Here is a 15,990-nt window from a genome sequence, read left to right on the forward strand (position 1 = left end):
GCTATTACATATCTATGACTAAAGAACCATGGTGCATTATCTCCTAGGTCAAGTCTACAATGCAAATAAAAATAATTACTTTCTTATTTACTGTATTTAATATTGGAGTGCCTCAATTCTTCTTGAATAATTGAAGGATGTCTAAATAAGGGGAAGTATTTAGAACTAATCATTGAATCTAACAAGGAGCTGAAATCAGAATCAGCAAAACAGAAACTATTAATGGATTAGGAAAATGGCTGAGTGCTTAATCTAATTTATTATCAGATAATTTGACCAACCAGGCTCCACTCTGACCCAATGTAGCTATTCTGCTGTTTTAGAAATTTGGTAGTTAATATTTTCTTGTTCATTTGTTTTTAGTTAACATTTGTTTTTTATCAGTGTTTGTGGCTTCTCTAATGTCTTCTCTCCTGATTATCAAAATTATCATTTTCTAATCTGGATATAATTTCAGTATTCACCATGTGGTCTCACTGAAGCTTTAGGTGATGCTGTCATAAATACATTGTCAGTCAACAAACACTTTTATTTCCTATGGCATCTAAAGTATCTTTCATTCCAAAGCTTTAAAAACTATAGGAAAAAATCAACTTATTTTTATAGGAGTCAGTCAATACCAGGACCCTATTTTAGTAATTAATGTGAGACCAATTTGCCAACTGAGTGTAATAGATACATTTTGAATACCCTTGCCCAGACTTCAGAGCCCTCATTGGATTAAGAACTGCTCTGCAGTGTCTCACTGACCAATAGTTAACGTTATCATTTTTAAATAAGTCTAAAAGACTCAAATCTCTATATAAAAAAATTAAATGAAAAAAATTCCCTAGAGAGTAAGAAATTATCTGGAACACTATGAAATATAAAATCTTCTCAAATGAGGAATTTCCTTCTCTGCATTATAAAACAGAAGAGGAAGAGGAGGAGGAGGAGGAGAAGGAGGAGGAGGAGGAGAAGAGGAAAAGGTAGAGGAGGAGGAGGAAGAAGAAAAGAAGGAGGAGAAGGAGGAGGAGGAGGAAAGAGAGGGTGCAGATTTGAGCTTTCTAGACAGAAATGTTAAGACCAATGCTGAATTGTTATCTCCCTCCTTTTCACCAAAGGAGGGCTCCCAATATGACCTCCTTAGGGGTTGTGAGTCCCTTCATTACTGGAAATGTCAGGTATGAAGAGCCAATAATTTCTTAGGCAAAGAAGGAAAACAGAATAGAAAGACAGAGTCTTGGTATTGTCTCTCTACATGGACTGGTCCAACAAACTGTGTCTGTAGAGTTTTTCCTTGTCATGTAAAACAAGGTGGTAATCTCTCTGTCAATCAATGAGTTTATTGCCCACCTGTTCTGTCAGCATATATTTATGGGGAATCAACTGTATCCCAAGCATTGTGGGTAATGTGAATACAGAGATACAGAAAATATAGTCCCTCCTTTCAAGCATACCAATATATAGATTGTGAACGGATTTAACTTTCAGAAAAATACTCTTACATCAGTAATAGTCAGGGAAAATATAGATGGTAGGCAGGAGAACAGCTGATGAATCTATACATTGGTTCAGATATGGGACAAAGATGTTCTGTATTACAATAGTTTGTGTTTCTTTGGAAGAAAAGAAAATACATAGTGAGCTGGTTGATTTGCAATCTTCCTTGTGTAGGTAGAAGTGAAAACTATGAGAGAAGATGATATTTTCACTAGTTATAAAGGCACAATTTTAAGCTGCTTTATAATTTTGCAGAAAGCAGGTTCTGATGAAGGAGTTTACCTTGTTACGTATTGGGCATCCATGACATAAATCATATCTCCAGCTGTTCCTTGGTGTCAGCACTTTATCAAACCCACCTGCCTCCTCTTCCAAAGGTCCAAGAGGAAAAAGACATAATACATCATGTTACTACTCACTTAAACAAAAACAGTTGAATGGAAAAAATGTTATGAGGCTTCAGGTTATGCTAAAATGTTTCTTATAGGGACACCTTAGAAATAATTTATACAAACTATAAAGTTTAGGGAAGTGAGATTTAAAAAAATGTCTATTGGCAAAGTCTACTTAGAGGCTTGTGTTTTAAGTGATAAGTAATACCTGTTTGGAAATCTAGTATGCTATGAATTCAGGTTTCAAGCAACTATTTTATACTAATGATAAAGATACTATTTTTAGCCTGGCCAGTGTTGCTCAGTGGTTGAGCATCGATTCATGCATGCACTAAAAGATCACTGGTTCTCTTCCCCGTCAGCCAATTGATGTTTCTCTCTCTCTCCCCTCCTTTCTCTCTATAATCAATTAAATCAGTTTTTAAAAGATACATTTTAAAAAAAATCTTTCATATAGAGAATGAGTTAAGTAAAACGGGGCATCAAAAAGTAACAGGGGGTTCAGTCAGATCCTGGCAGCAGCTGCAGCAGCTCTCCTCTTTCCAGGCTCTTCTTGCTATCTCCTTTAGTCTCCAGAAACATGGCCTCTGGTGTGGCTGTCTCTGATGGAGCCATCAAAGTGTTCAATGACATGAAGGTGCATAAGTCCTCAACACCAGAGGAGGTGAAGAAGCGCAAGAAGGCGGTGCTCTTCTGCCTGAGTGAAGACAAGAAGGACATCATTCTGAAAGAGGGCAAGGAGATCCTGGTAGGTGATGTGGGTCAGACAGTAGACGACCCCTATACCACCTTCCTCAAGATGCTGCCAGACAAAGACTGCTGCTACACCCTGTATGACACAAGCTATGAAACCAAGGAGAGCAAGAAGGAGGACCTGGTGTTATCTTCTGGTCCCCTGAGTCTGCACCCTTTAAGAGCAAAATGATCTATGCCAGCACCAAGGATGTCACCAAGAAGAAGGTTACAATCAAACTGCTATGAGGAGGTCAAGGACCGCTGCACTCTAGCAGAGAAGCTGTGGGGGGGGGGTGGGCAGTGCTGTCATCTCCCTGGAGGGCAAGCCTTTGTGAGCCCCCTCCACCCCCCTGCCTGGAGTATCTGGAAGCCCCAGACCTGCCTGTGGGGGGTTGCAGGCTGCTCCCCTCCTGCCAGACAAGAGGGACTGGGGACATCCCAGCAGGGGGAGGGCAATCCCTTCACCCAGTTGCCAAACAGCCCCTCACCCCCTGGACCTTTCTCCTCACTCCACCCCTGATGGTTCTGGCCTTCCCAAACTGCTTTTAATCTTCTGATTCCTCTTGGATTGAAACAGACCAAGTCCTTCCCACCCCAGGAACCCCAGTTTTGGAGAGGGTCTGAATTTTTTTAATGACACCCCTATTTGCAACCTGTTCCTCCCCTTCCCCATGCTGCCAATGTCAAACTGCAATAGTGACTCCATGCTTGTCTGTTTAGTTCTGTGTATAAGTGGAATGTTGTGAAGATAACCCCTCCCCATGCTACCTGGTTCCTCTCCCCTTTTTCACCTGGTCACAGCCACTCATGGAAGCAGAACCAGTAAGGGTCCCTTAATTTTTTTTTTTTTTAAAGGAAGCAAAACAACAATAAAAAAACCTCACTTAAAAAAAGTCACAAAGATATTGACTTTTATTTTCACTTCTTACTTTTATTTTTAAGTGAATGCATTGGACTACAATTTACTGTGGTGGTGGTGGAGGAGGAGAAGGAGGGGGTGGTACATGGCACAGGAGAGGCTGAAGGGTACACTGAGGGGCATTTAAGCCACTAATGCTTTTTTTACCATAGTGGAATTCGGTCCATTTCTGTTCTGGTTTTTATATCAACTACTGCTTGATCTTAGTAAAGTTACTTTGCTTCTCTCATTTATCTAAACCATCCTCCTTCTTTATCTGTAAAATCAAGGGTTAGATTGAAATGTCCCCTTCCAGTTTTATGCAATATAATTGAAATTTATCATATTTTCTTTGAGGCTTATATAAAGTATTTCAGAAAGTTGGTTTAGAAAGGAATCTGATGAAAAAGAGCATCCTTAATAACCTTCCTAATTTCTAACATTTTTCAGTCAAAGCACAGAGAGTTCTTCCCTACCTGAAACTATGAATTGCATGTGTTTTTTTTATTTTTAAATAATAACAATACTATTAATCCCAAGTGGTAGTGACATTTACAATATCCATCGTGTTTGCATTTATTCTCAAAGTTCAATGAACATATGCCTAATTATTATAATTGCTGGACTAGAGGCCTGGTACATGAAATTCATGCATGGGGATGGGGGGGGGCTGTTGTCCCTCAGCCCAGCCTGCACCCTCTCCAATCTTGGACCCCTTGAGGGATATCCAACTGCCCTCTTACAATCCAGGACTTCTGGCTCCCAACCACTCACCTGCCTGCCTGTCTGCCTGATTGCCCCTAACGACTCACCTGCCAGCCTGATCGATGCCTAACTACTCCCCTGCTAGCCCAATTGCCCCCAACTGCCCTCCCCTGCTGGCCCAGTCACCCCTAACTGCCCTCCCCGGCCAGCCCAGTCACCCCTAACTGCCCTCCCCTACCAGCCCAGTCACCCCAATCACCCTCCCCTGCAGTCCTGGTCCTCCCCAAGTGCCCTCCCCTGCAGGCCTGGTTGCCCCCAACTGCCCTTCCCTTCAGGGCTGGTCCCCCCCCAACTGTCCTCCCCTGCCGGCCTGGTCACCCGTAACTGCCCTCCCCTGTAGGCCTGACCATCCCCAACTGCCCTCCCTTGCCGGCCATCTTGTGGCAGCTATCTGTGTCCACACAGGGGTGGCCATTTTGACCACATGGGGGCAGCCATCTTTTCTGTTGGAGTGATGGTCAATTTGCATATTACTCTTTTATTAGATAGAATGGTGTTTTTCTAAAGCCAGAGTATAGAAATATTTATTACCAAGTCCTTACTTATTTTTTTCCACTGATCATTAATTCTAATTCTAGTTAAATTAAAACAAACCTACAGACTGTATGGTTTCTAATTCTTACTGATTCCTAAATATTATTTTAAGTTTTTTCTAGGTTTGGCTTTTGAGAGCATTAGGAATCATACTGTGGCATTATAAAGTACTGTAGACCCTCCCCCCCACCCAAGAGTTCTTTCTTTCCTTTCTTTTCTCTGTTGACTTTTCATGCATATTATTTACTAGAGGCCTGGTACATGATTTGTGCATTGGTGGGGTCCCTCAGCCTGGCCTGCACCCTCTGGCAATCCGGGACCCTTCTGGGGATATTGGAGAGCCAGTTTTGGCCCAATTCCTGCAGGCCAGGCCAACCCCACTGGTGCTCATATCTGTGCACCAGGCCTCTAGTATGCATATAAGATCTTTGGTTAATCTCTCTCTGCCCTCCCCCTCTCCCCTTCCCTCTGAGATTCATCAGTCTGTTCCATATTTCTATGCCTGTGGTTTCTGATCCTGCTTTGAGCATCTGCCCCCTGGTGGTCAGTGCATGTCATAGCTACCAGATGGTCAGCTGGTCTGTCAGTTGCTCAGGATTTTATATAAATAGACTAGAGGCCCGATGCACAAAAATTCATCAGGAGTAGGCCTTCTTTCCCCTGACTGCAGGCACCAGCTTCCCTCTGGCACCCAGGACCTGGGCTTCCCTCCTCTGGCCACTAGCGGGCATCCAGGACCTCCGGCCCTGGCTTTGTCAGGAAGGACATCTAGAATGACGTCCAGAAGACATCCAGTCTAATTAGCATATTACCCTTTTATTATTATAGATGGCAGAATGGAAGTTCACAGTGAGATTCTTGATTGTACTATATGAATATTAAGGGCAGTTGAAAATCCAAGTGCTCTTAAAATCCTTTGGAATTATGTCTGTCACATCAAAGGAAAATTACTTGAGAACACTTGATAATAGATATAAATAAGCACCAACATTCATTTGCCTCCTAAGGATGTTACTTCAAATTTTGTTTTTGCTATTTTTTGTTATTGATCTTTAGAGTAAGAATAAGTGAGAGGGATAAAGAGATAGAAACATAGATGAGAAAGAAACATCATTGATAGGCTTCCTCTTGCATGCCCACGCACCGGGCGGGGACCAAGCCCTCTGGGAACTGAACCAGCAACCTCTTGATTCATGGGCCAACACTCAAATCACTGAGCAATAACAGCCAGGTGTGTTCTGCTTTTAATACCAGAAGGTAACTACTGAGTCAGGATAGCAGATGAAGTGGGCAGAAACTCAGTGTGTGGGGCAGCGGGGAGGAAAGAAAGTGGAAAGAGAAAATATAACTTCTGATTGATATTATAACTAGCAAAATAGGTAAGCATTTGAGGATTATGGGTGTGAATGTTGAGAGAAATTGGTCATTTTCTTTTCCTAAGAACCCTGGCAACTGGGTAATAAATGAATCATAGCTGGTGGGTGGAAGGAATGTTCTCATATATATTTTACTGAGGGAGTTCTGTCTTTTTTAAAGAGCATATATTGGTGGTGGTGGTGGGGGGGACTCAGTCTTAATCCTAGGAAAAGGCAGAAAAATAAGAAACAAAATTAAGTTGAAATAATAGTAACTGTCTCTTGGATTGCAGTACTTTCCTATTTTTCAAATGTAGCTTTTACTTGGAGTTAATGGAATTTATTCATGCTCTCTAGTCTGAAAATACTTCCACATGAGCTGAAATTCTCAGTGGTACTGAACTGCATCAAATCTTTAGTCTGAATTCATTCACTACTTAAGTATTTCTAACAACAGGTTTTCTGGACGTATTTATGTGTGTTGCATACCCACGGGATATTTTGCAAGAAATTCTTATTCTGAACTCCTATTCTATTTTGGTACCTAATATTCTGTGATTATTTAATTGCTTGTGGTTAGGTGTTCCTGTGTCTCCGAGATTCACACCAGTTCCTGGCTCATAAGAGCAACTTAATAATTGTCAGTACTATTTGTGCAATGTAAGCATACTGTACACAGCATCTAGATTTCTACTCCTTCCTACCATAGATAGAAGAAATTTATTTTGTTGGTATTGGTGATTAAAATATGTAAGATACATAGATTTACCCTCAAGAAAGTTAAAAGAAAAACACAAAAACATACTGAATACCTTCTATTTGTTATATTCTGACAGGGGTTATCCAATAAATAGTTTATTTAAATCCTCACAGAAACTTCAAAATGGTGGTATTATTGCCCCATTTTACAAATGAGGAAAAATAAAGGCTCAAAAACATGGGTTAACTCTCCTTAGTCTTTAAATTTATCAATGCAAAAAAAGATAAGAATCACATGATCTTTTCAGACTAGGCTGAAACAGCTATAGAAGCAATCTGGAGTGTGTGAGTGTGTGTGTATGGGTGTGTAGGACAGCTTTCCTTTGTGAAGGTCCTTTAAGTGATTTTCTTGCATTGGGAGCCAGTCACCCAGTGAATCCCCTTATTAATACTGATCCACTGTGCTAGAATTGCAAAGTGATTATAGTGATGTCTTTCTGAATAGTCTTTGAAGTCATCTCCCACTGTTGAACTTCTATAATATCAGGGAGGAAATGATCAGCTGCTACCTAACAGTAGTGTAGACATTTTTATTTAAAAACATAAAATAAGTAAAATAAAATAAAATAATAAAATAAAATCATATAATAAAGAAGAAATATACAAATTGATGGTCATGTCATCACAAAGATGGTGGCACCCAGTCCCCTCAGCCCTGCTGGAGTCCCCCAGTTTTTTCAGTCCCACTGGGGGGGGGGGTAGAGGTAGGGGGGTGTCAGATGCACCGTGTGGCTGGACCTTCCCTCAGCCCCCCAGCCACCCAGGGCAGGCCCAAGGTGCACGCAAGCCTTGGATGGCGGCTGCCCAGCTGCCAAGGGCCACCCGAGGCTCAGGTAACCAGGGTTAGTAGAGGCTTGTGCTGCCAGCAGTGGCAGCAGCAGAGATGTGATGGGAGTGTTGCCTTCCCCTGATCGCTGGGTCGCCTCCCACCCCTAGGATTCCCAGACTGTGAGAGGGGGCAGGCCAGGCTGAGGACGCCCCCCGCTTCCAGTGCATGAATTTTCATACACCAGTCCTTTAGTAAAATAATAAAGCCTTACCTCCCAGTTAGACTGTAAGCCTCATGGAGTCAAGAGCATGCTGACCTTTCTGAGAGAAATAATCTTGTTCCTCTTTTTCCTCCCCATCACCATATCCTCAACACTCTTGTTATTGTTTCTTTTAATTATTTACCTAATTGTAATCTCCCTCAATCCGACACAGATTTTTTTTGTGGCTCTATTTTGTTTAAAACCTGCAAGTTCCCATAGGCTACAAGGCAACCCTCCCATAGCCCTGGCCTTCAATTTAAGATGGGGGGTGGGGGGGATTGGGCTCAGTCCTGCAATGACATCCTCCACTCTCATGTCTATGGCTAGTGTGTGGCTACTTCCTACTACACATGTGCTAAACTCCAACCAAAATATCTCCTTACTCAAAACATCTGGCTCACCCACTTCAGTTCTTTTATTTATGAGGCTAACTCAACCTAGAATGTATTCTGTTCCCTCCTCAAATTGGAAAAATCCCTACATAGCCCTCAAATCCCATTTTAAATATAACCTTTTCCATGATTCCCTCTCTAGAACTTTTGTAGAGTTTTTTTTTTAATCTTTATTATTGAAGGTATTACTTAAGCCTCCCTTTTTTCCCCCATTGACCACTTCTAGCCCACCCCTGCCTGCTGCCCCAGGCCTTCACCATCCTCTTGTCTATGTCCATGGATTATTCATATATGCATCCAACTTCTTTGGTTGATCTCTTCCTACCCACCTACCTACCCATCTTCAACACTTTGTACAAATTTTCATTGTATCAGTGATTAAAGTTACCGAAAATATTTCCTTGTTTGTCCCTCTTACCACATGATATTCTGGTGTGATGTTTGACAATGTTCTTCTATCTGGTCAGTAATGTTTTTTGAAAGAAAGGACTGGTTAGGGCTTGCTTCTGATAAGGAATGATTAACTATCAGCATTTTATTACCTTTATATTCAGGTTTGACTAATCTTTATGTAAGTGAGCATCTTGTTTCTTAAAGAGAAATAGGGAAACTAGTATGGAGAATTATAGTTATTACTCTTAATGCTAGAAAAATGATAAAATTGTGAAACATTTCTTTTTCCATGTTTGGAAGAAAGAAGGTGGTGAGTCAGAGAATAAATGTTAATATTAAGGTCCTGGCTGGTATGGCCCAGTTGGTTGGGTGTCATCTGGCACAGCAAAAGGTTGATGGTTTGATTCTAGTCAGGGCACATGTCCGAGTTGCAGGCTCCATTCCCAATAGGGGGCATGCAGAGGGTAGTCAATGTTTTGCTGTTACATTGATGTTTCACTTTCTCTCTCTCTCCCTTCCTTTGTCTCTAAAAATCAATAAAGACATTTAAAAAAAAAAAAACAAGGGTTAATATTAAGACAAAATGGAATTGAGTGTCAATTCCAGCATCACCATAAGATGACTTTGAGCCTCTACAGCAGCAGTTTTCAACCTGCAGGTCACGACCCTTTGGGGGGTCGAATGACCCTTTCACAGGGGTCGCCTAAGACCATTAGAAAACACATATATAATTACATATTGTTTTTGTGATTAATCACTATGCTTTAATTATGTTCAATTTGTAACAATGAAAATACATCCTGCATATCAGATATTTACATTAGGATTCATAATAGTAGCAAAATTACAGTTATGAAGTAAGTAGCAACAAAAATAATTTTATGTTTGGGGGTCACCACAACATGAGGGACTGTATTAAAGGGTCGCGGCATTAGGAAGGTTGAGAACCACTCTAGAGTCATGCGTTAATAAAATAAAATAATGGGAGGGGGTCTAAATAAAATATATCTTACTGAATTTATTTAAATTCATAGAAGCTGCTGTATTTAAAAGGGGATAGTAGAGAACTGGCTTTAAAATTCAACATAAATGAATATTTAGCTTTCCTCTTGCCTTTCCTTTGATTCACCTCTTCATTTCTCAGTTTGCCTATTGTTCAGTTTCCTTCTCCTCCTTTAAGATATAGCTCAAGGATCATCTCCTTCAAAGAGTGTTTTCTGTCTGGACAAACAGGTGTGTGTGTGTGTGTGTGTGTGTGTGTGTGTGTGTGTGTGTGTGTGTGTGTTTTGGGGTCTAGGAGTGGAGTTCTCTGTTCTCCTATAGATTTTGCAGTTTCTTCTATAATAACATCTTGTGCAGCCCTAATAGTATATCATTTACTTTCCACCAAACCTGTGTATTTTCCTTATGAAGAGATTTGTATCCTAAATCTAGTACAGTTCCTAGTGAAAGGTAACCAGATAATGAGTATATCATGTATCACTAAAGTCTGAGCCTCCACGATGTGCTTTATCTTTATAGGGGACATTTACAGGCTGTCTCAAATTCACCTTTTTTGGGTATCTTGTCTTTACTCAGTGTTCCCTGCAGTACTTAGCCAAAGGTTTGGATACAGTTGTTGGCCGACAATGTTTGCTGATGGAAATAAATCCAAGGAGCTATAATAAAAATGAGTCAATTTTTTAGCCACCTAAATGGATTACAGTAGTAACCATTTTATGCCATGCCTCTTAATGATTTTTCATTTTAAAAATAGTAATAGAAGTCTCTCAGAGGTTGAGTATTTCCTCAAGAGAGCGTGATAAACAAGGATTTAGAAATCTTTAGTCCCCTCACAACACACAATTCAACACAAACATTCATTAAAGGCAAATGCCATCATCTATTATCAAGTATGATTTTAAAGAATTAGAGGGTGCTTAACCTAAAATAACAAAAATAAAATAATTTATCAATACAGAAACTATTTTTCTTTTCCAGAGCATCACCCAGTGCTTTACTAAGTTTTGTCATGACTAGCATTTCACTTACAAAAGTAATGTGCTGCAATATTCCTCTAAAGCAGTGGTTCTCAACCTGTGGGTCGCGACCCCTTTGGAGGTCGAACGACCCTTTCACAGGGTCACCTAAGACCATCCTGCATATCAAATATTTACATTATGTTTCATAACAGTAACAACATTACAGTTATAAAGTAGCAACAAAAATAATTTTATGGTTGGGTCACAACATGAGGAACTGTATTTAAAGGACCAGAAGGTTGAGAACCACTGCCAAGTCACAAGTATTCATGCTAGTTTCCTGCTTAGTTGTTAGCAGAGTGCTTTCATGTGTGTTTAGTCTTTGGAGAGAGGTGAGAGCTTGTTCTAGTTCCATTTCACAGAGGAGGAAAATGAATCTGAGGTCAAGTTATTCCCAGAAAATTACCATGAACTTACCATTACAATGAAAGGGCAACACTAGAATGAATTTGTGTCTTTAAGTTATCTTGTTGAACTTATAATCCATTTTTCCAATAAGGGATTGTCCTACTGTTTCTTCTGTACTAATGGGAGCATGGATGCACAATTTTTAGATATGTGTCCAATCTTTCTCTCTACTTGAGGTGCTTAATTTATCCTTTTACTGTCCTTGACGTTTCCCCAATAGAATCATTGGCATATGGGAACAGTTATTTTTGTTATTATATTGTTCTCTAATAACACTGTTTTGTTCAAATTACATTTATTATCTTTATATTATATTTATTTTGGAAATATTTGGCTAAAATTTTGCTAACAAAATTCACATGCAGAGATGAAAATGCAGGGCTACCCCCTTCAGGAAGTAAGTGGATTGAATGATGGCAGATTGATTTTATCTAGTATGACTATCTCTCATCATTTAGTAATGGCTCCTGTTGTATTGTGGGAAGAATTATGAGGATGTGTCTAGCTTTGATAAGAAAATAATACCATCAACTTGTAATATCTGTGATAAGAAAGGAGGGAAAATGGCTGCACATATGTCAGAAATGCATGGAGTAAAGGACAATATTTGCTTAGATTTGTTTAGTGGTTTTGTTTTTTACAATTAAAACGTGTGTGTGTTTTGAGATTTTATAAATAACATGTTCTCATTCAACAAATTTAAAACAATATAGGCCATGTTAAGAATAAAGTAGAAACATCTTTCTTTACTATGCTTTACAATGAGATGCTTACCTTTCATGCCTTGGGGACCATCCTTCTGTAGTGCACTATTATCTATAACTAGAGGCATGGTGCACAAAAATTTGTGCACTCGGAGGGGGTGTCCCTCAGCCTGGCCTGTACCCTCTCGCAGTCTGGGACCCCTTGGGGGTGATCACTTGCTGGCTTAGGCCTGCTCCCTGGGGGATTGGGCCTAGGATGGCTATCAGACATCCCTCTGGCAGCCTGGCAGCCCTCGGGGGATGTCCATTTGCCAGCGGGGAGCAGACCTAAGCTGCAGTCAGACATCCTTAGCGCTGCTGAGGAAGCATGAGAGGCTCCCACCACCACCTCTGTACTGGCAGCCATCAGCCTGGCTTGTGGCTGAGCAGAGCTCCCCCTGTGGGAGCGCACTGACCCCTAGGGGGCAGCTCCTGCATTGAGTGTCTGCCCCCTGGTGGTCAGTGTGTGTCATAGTGACCATCATTCCCAGTCTTTCTGCTGTTAGGGTCAGTTTGCATATTACCCTTTTACTATATAGGATGGAGGCCTGGTGCACGGATGGGGACCGGCCGGTTTGCCCTGAAGGGTGATCCGGATCAGGGTGGGTGTCCCACTGGGGTGCCTGGCTAGCCTGGGTGAGGGGCTGATGGCTGTTTGCAGCTGGTCACACCCCTTTCAGGGTGTGGGTCCCCACTGGGGTGCCTGGACAGTCCGGGTGAGGGGCTGAGGGTGGGCCATTTTCAGGCTGGAGCGCGACTGAAGCTCCCAGCCTCTTTTTTTTTATTATTATTCTGTGATTTATTTACCTTCTATAGCTGTCACTGGAGCTGAGAGCTGACTCCAGCTCTGAGGCCCGGCTCCAGCTCTGAGGCCATGGCTGGCTGAAAGCAGGCATCTGGGGTTTGTTTGGCTTTTATAATTGAAGCATTGTTGCTGTCCTGCTCACTCCAGCTCTGAGGCCACGGCTGGCTGAAAGCAGGTATCTGGGTTTGTTTAGCTTCTATAATTAAAACCCTGTTGCCATCATTGGCGCACTAAGCTCTGAGGCCCTGGCTGGCTGAAAGCAGGTATCTGGGGTTTGTTTAGCTTCTATAATTGTTGCTTCCGGAGCTTAGAGCTGGGCCACAGCAGGTGGGGAACCTTGGCTTCCTCCATCACTGCAGCAAGCAAGCCTCCTGCTCGCTTCAGCTGCGTGGCTGCCGGCTGCCATCTCTGTTGGCAGTTAATTTGCATATCCTGCTGATTAGCCAATGGGAAGCAAAGCGGAGGTATGGTCAATTACCATGTTTGTCTATTATTAGGTAGGATAAGCACACACATATTTACACATTTTAGAGTGTACACTTGAAATTATACAATTTAAATTAAAGAAATAATATCACACACATATTTATCTTGGATATAGCCATGTTTATTATTAAAATATTTTTATATATTTATTGGTTTATTTTCTGATTCACTCCCAACCTTTCTTTGTACTCCACTCCTCCAATATTAAAGGCCTTGTGTAAACAATGTTTATACTATTTATCCATGCTGATGCAATCATACAAGATGGGGCAAAAGTAGGTTTACAGTCATGAATATGTAAAACACAGTTTGTTCTTGTATTATTATTTATTATTATATCATTTTCAATATGAACAACTGTAAGCCTACTTCTGCCCCACTCTGAACAACACACTTACATAATTTATACATTCATGTGTTTTTTGTGATTATATGTTTAAAATGTGGTTGTCTTTTACATACTTCCCAACAGCTTGTTTTTTTTTCTTAATTTAACAAAACAGTCTATGAATTCTTCCAAGTAAACTACACCCGCTATTTTCTTTAAATTATTTCCAATAATTTTCAAAATACTTTGATATCTAGTTTCTTATTCATCTTCTATAAACCACTGGGGTAATTATACCACATACTATTTTTTGGATTTATTTTTTGTTTTTACAACGTGTAGATTACAGTTGAGAGAGATTCAGGAACTTGTTCAGGTCAGACAAGCATTAAATGATAAGGACAAAACTTTCACCTGGATCTTTCTGTCCAAGACCCAATGCCTCTTCCACTTTGTAGCAAAGGCCACAGTTAAGTTCCCAGGGAAGCTCAAGGAAGAGGCTCTGCCCTAGGAGCTTCACAATTCACTCATCCAAGGTAATTTTCATGATAACAGCCTTTTAAAATATTATTATACCCATTTTCCAGAATAAGGATTTGAGATAAAAGTTTATAGAACATGCCCAACCCCCAAGTCCATACTTAGATAGAGGTAAGAACCAAGCCCCGTGAGTGGCAAATGCCAAATCCTATAACCCTATATTATTATAATAATATATTAAACCTGGTTCTGAACATTATGCAACCTTTCTTGTAAGTTACCTTAAAATATATTTTAAATACACTTTTGAGGACAGTGCCTTTTATTCTGCGATTATTTGTTGTTGTTTATTAGTAAATGGAGATTTGGGGGACAAATGCAAGAGAGATAAGGAAGATTTTCTCTGGCTGATTGGCACTTAGTGCCATAGGAGCAATTATGAAATGAGAGAGTACCATCCACTGTTATGCTGTACCTGTACTGGATTTAAAAAAAATAAAGATTTTGGGGCTAGAATTCACAGTCTTGTGTCTGAAAAAATTACATCTTAATCTGTTGCCTCCCGATGATGAAGGCAAGGCTGAGTGTGACTAAAGCAAAATCTTTAGGCAACAGCAATAATGCAATTTTTTTTACAATATATGAATAATGAAAAAATACACATATGTTTTATATAATACTGTCATGCACAACGCTATAGGATTTCCTCAGATAAGTGATGATTCTATGTTAATTTTTCAAGGACATGTTAAGATGAGTGTGTGTGTGTGTGTGTGTGTGTGTGTGTGTGTGTGTGTCTAATACTGATAGGCATTTCTCTGTGCATTAGATGCTTGGCATTTGATTTTGTGTGGGATTTACAAAACCTAAATAAGTGGTAAGTGGTAAAATAAATAAAGTGTTTTGGCAAGAGAAAAAAAATGTTCTGAACCTCAGGATATAGATAATATAGACATATGTCACTATAGATTGTGTGCATTCCTTTTGACTAGCTGATTTGAGGAGTCATATGATATTTTTAAAACTATAAATAGCATGAGCTGTGCTCTACTGTATTTACTATTTACTGCCAAGAGAATACTCTACTCTGTAAAGAGCAGAACACTAGAACAAACTGTCCAGTTCTATAAAATCAAAGTAGAGCCAAGAATAAGCAACAGTGCTAGGAATTTTGACCATGTAAGTAGGTCAATAATGTGGTTTTTCAACTAATTTCTCTACCTTTAATCTATCTATACTTCTATTTATTTTCTATCAAAATGTGCAAATCCATGTCCATAAAAAGATTGAAGGTATTACGTATATGTGCATGTACTATTTAAAACAATGATTACTTTCTATATCTGAGGCATTCAACTTGATGTTGTCACCTGCATTATCGCATTTGATAACCATATGATCTGTACGGCCATTAATACTAATTCTATCTTATTCATAGACCCATCCTCTGCATTACACCTTAGGCTGTGGTTCTAAAAACCTTCATTACTATGTAACTGACTGCTGAGGTGAAATTTTCATGAATTATTCTAAACAATGGTGGGTTAGCATTTTTCAGATGGAAATGTGCTATTAGTTGTAATTGGTCACATTATTAGTAGGTTAGATGTTTTATACAGTTCCAAATTAGTAGAAAAATTATAACATGAACCTCATATGCCGCTATTTAGAAATAAATTATAAACAATTTTGCACAGGTCTCATAGAAGCTGAAATAAATTGAATAATTTCAGTGTATGGAGTGGTTCAAGAGTACTCAGGACCTTAACATATTTTCTTTAATATACTTCATAAAAAAGTATCCAAAATCCAAGGATTAAAAATATTTTACTCTAGATTTTCCATTAGACTCAAGTAATAAGGCTAATTAAAAAGGTTCCATTTATTGAACATTTAAAATGTGTTAAATATTACTACAGTAGACAGATGAGATATGTTATTTTAAAAATCCTCACACTCACTGTTCAATGTGGTGTGCATTAT

At 39.8% G+C, this 15,990-nt stretch overlaps 1 pseudogene; it reads left to right on the forward strand.

The window, feature by feature from the left end:
- The first annotated feature begins 2,410 nt into the window (after positions 1–2,410).
- Positions 2,411–3,195, forward strand: LOC132242067 (cofilin-1-like; annotated as a pseudogene).
- The last annotated feature ends 12,795 nt before the right edge of the window (positions 3,196–15,990 follow it).

Source organism: Myotis daubentonii, chromosome 9, assembly GCF_963259705.1.
Source record: "Myotis daubentonii chromosome 9, mMyoDau2.1, whole genome shotgun sequence".
Taxonomy (NCBI): Eukaryota; Metazoa; Chordata; class Mammalia; order Chiroptera; family Vespertilionidae; genus Myotis; species Myotis daubentonii.